The sequence below is a fragment of the Chrysochloris asiatica genome, unplaced genomic scaffold (genome assembly GCF_000296735.1).
Source record: "Chrysochloris asiatica unplaced genomic scaffold, ChrAsi1.0 scaffold00003, whole genome shotgun sequence".
Classification (NCBI taxonomy): domain Eukaryota; kingdom Metazoa; phylum Chordata; class Mammalia; order Afrosoricida; family Chrysochloridae; genus Chrysochloris; species Chrysochloris asiatica.
In genome coordinates this window covers 19,559,221-19,561,754 of record NW_006408521.1, presented here as the reverse complement: position 1 = coordinate 19,561,754, position 2,534 = coordinate 19,559,221, and positions in this window count along the sequence as shown.

Genomic DNA, 2,534 nt, shown 5'->3' with positions numbered 1-2,534 from the left:
CCAATGCAAATAGAAATACCACATGACTCAACAATCCCTCTACTTGGTATATATCCTAGAGAATTAAAGCTGTGACACGAATAAAAACATGCACATCAAGGCTCATTGGAGCATTATTCAAAATAACAAAAAGGTGGAGACAACCTAAATGTCCCTCAATGGAAGAATGATACATACACACAATAGAATACTATGCAACATTAATGAATAATAAGGACTCTTTGAAACACCTCATAACATCGAAGAATATGGAAGACATTATGCTGAGTGAAATTAGTCAGTTATAAAAGGGCAAATATTGTATGAAACCACTATTGCAAAAAGTCAAGAAAAAGTTTTCACACTACCCATTCTTTGATGGTTACCAGGGGTGAGAGGAAAGGGCCATAATTCACTGATTAGAGGATAGACACATTAATTTGGGTGATGAGACAGCAGTGAACAACAACAGGCAGGAGAACACTGAAGGTAGTCAAAGATTCTGAGAGGAATGCACGTGTTAAAGGGAACAGAGGTAAGTACTGTTATATGAACAATTCTGCAATGACAGTGATATATGGGTAGATGCATACATAGATACATAGGCTGAATGGGTGTGGAAGGGAGAGTAGGAGTAAATCCACAAATATATAAACTTTTGACAGAGGATATTTGTACATGGGTATTTACCTTTGCTACAAATGTATCTGTGACTAGTGCAGCATACAGGACACAAAATGATGGAAACTTCTTTGACATTACCAAACACTTTGAGGACATGAGTTGTTGGGCTTGGGGACTCAGGGCCATAGTCTTAGGGGACACAAGGGCCAACTGCCATAACATAGTCCACAAAGACAATATTCTACATCCTGCTTTCATGATTAGCTATTGGGATCTTAAAAGCTCAGGAACAGCCATCTAAGATGCAAGTATAGTGTTCTCTCCTGTCTGGAAGAAAGAAGAGTGATGAAAATTGAAGACACTTGGAAGTCTAGTTGACTAGTGAACCATCTGAAGGCATCAGTCTCCATGACCCTGAGACCAGAAGAACTACATGGTACCCTGCTACCATGGCCAGCTGCTCTGAAGGAATCACACTAGAAGGTTCTGGATAGAGGGGGAGAAAATGTGGAATAAAACTCAAACTCATTTAAAAAAAAAAAAAAAAAAGACCAGGTTTACTGGTCAGATAGAAACTGGTAAAACCCTGAGATGAAAGGCATTGGCCACACTTTAGGTCTGCAACTGAACTCACCCCTGTGGCTTTATTTTTAGGCAAGTAATAGATAGGTAATGTATATAGGGGGACATCACTAGTGAGGTAGGCACACCATAGAATGTTCAACCATTTGAAATGAAAAGAGCAGCATTTACCGAAAGACAAAGTTCAGAAGGACTGGGAAAGAAGGCGGAATGGAAAAGGGAAACAGAAAAGTGGGATCCATGATGTTACATTGCAGGGGCGGAAGTGCAGTGAATTCTCCTATACATATCATTTTGCACATAAGCAAGTATCTGTGTAAGATAAATTCCTGAAATAGAATTTCCAAGTGAATAGGTACATACATTTGTAAATTTGATAGAATTTGCCAAACTGTTCTTCATAGAAGTTGTATTAATGCACACTCTGCAAAATACCAAAGTTTTTAAGACTTTTCTAAAGTGCACATACAAAGAAATTCAAATACATAAACAGAAGGTAACACAGAAAGCTCTGTACACCTGTGTAACATAAGTCAACTGGATTTCCTGATGCTCCCTTTCTCTAACTATTTTGATATTACAGAGATTCAGAGTTGCTTCATTTTGCAATTCTAAAGTGGAATGTCACATTAATGATGTTTTCAGTGTCTAAACCATTATTTAGCGAGGTTTCAGACTGTCAAAACCTCATGAAGATATAAGTAGATTTGGTGGTAAGTTTAATCTCTGTTGTTCAGGATCTGAAATTCAATAAATATATTAAATCTGATGGAGTGCCAGTATGGCGCTGCTGGTTAATGTGCTAGACTGCAAAGTCAGTTGGAACCACAAGGTTGGTGGTTCAAGCTCACCAGCTGTTCCTCAGAAACCCTATACAGAGTTACTATGGGTTGGAACCAGTTCGACAGCACTTAACAACAATTAAATCTGAAGGACTCAAACTTTTTGGTCTTGCACCCCTTTTATCCTCTCAAGCTTTGTTAAGGACCCCAAAAATCTTCTGTTTATGTAGTTTATATCTATAGATATTTACCATGTTCAAAAGCAAAAAATTTTAAATTATAAATTTACTTATTGAAAATAATAAATTATTATATATTCTGATACATAATAAAAGACATTTTATAAAAATACTATTTTTGATAAATTTAGTGAGATGAGTGACATTGTTTATTTTTGCCAATTTGAATTCATAGATGGCAGCTGCATTCTCATAACTACTTCAGCATTCAAGCTGTTGCAATATTACAAGTCTTGTAGCCTATGGAAAACTCCACTGAACTCTCAAGAGAATGACAATGAAACCGACTAACAACATTCTTAGTCTTATTATTAAAATAGTTCACAGA